This window comes from Elephantulus edwardii, unplaced genomic scaffold, assembly GCF_000299155.1.
Source record: "Elephantulus edwardii isolate Elephantulus edwardi_28Jun2011 unplaced genomic scaffold, EleEdw1.0 scaffold00249, whole genome shotgun sequence".
Classification (NCBI taxonomy): domain Eukaryota; kingdom Metazoa; phylum Chordata; class Mammalia; order Macroscelidea; family Macroscelididae; genus Elephantulus; species Elephantulus edwardii.
The window spans coordinates 3,042,746-3,043,700 of record NW_006399999.1 but is presented as its reverse complement, the minus strand read 5'-3'; positions in this window follow the sequence as shown (position 1 = coordinate 3,043,700).

The following is a 955-nucleotide window of genomic DNA, read 5'->3' as shown; positions in this document are numbered from 1 at the left end:
GGATCATTTAACATTCTGCCTAAAGCATCCTTGATTGTAGCAACTCGAGGTTTGAATTTGTTCTTCAGTTCCTTGAGCTTAAGAAATGCTGAACGAGTTTGGCCCTTTTGATTTTCCAACTCTAGCTCCTCGCACATTTCATTGTAATATTTTGCTTTGTCATTCTGTGCTGGGAATATAGCTTAAAGAAACCATAACTGCCACCCAAGCAGGTATATGCGCACCCATGGTTTTGTGGCTTTGTTCACATAGCAAAGAATTGGAAACAACCCAAGTGCCCATTAACAATCGAATGGATAGAACTGTGGTATATTCACACAATGGAATACTATGCTATGTTGAAAAACAAGGAACTCATGAATTATTATACAAAATGGGTGATCCTGGAGAACATTATGCTGAGTGAAATATCTCAGTCACCAAAGGACAAATGCTGCATAATGCCACTGTTGTAAAGCAGGACTGACATTGGAGTTGCTGGGAAACTAAAAAAAGAGAGTATAAATAATGTATACTGCTTTGAAACAGATGAGGGAGAGAAGTGTTTAAAAGGGATATATTATTAGGTATTATTGTCATGACAAGAGTCCAGAATAAAAGCTGCATGGTGGAGTGGACTGGATGGGGGGATTGTATAACAATGAAATATTTTTTTTCTTTTCAAAGAGAAAAGTTAATTGGGGGGAGTCGTGGGCAGGGAAGAAGGTGTGCAACAATGAATGAATGGAAATCCAAAGTCTCTGTAAACTTTCATTAAAATTAATTTTTTAAAAAGGGAAAAAAAACATAGCTTAATTACAAATAAAGGCTTTTTCATCTCATACGAAAAAAAAGGACAGGGAAATCACTGAAAAAAATTGTGGAAGAGGTACTAGAAGTAAACCTCCCAGGTATAATGAAGAAAAAGGAAATCCACACTCAAGAAGCTCGGTGAACACCAAATAGACTATTCCCA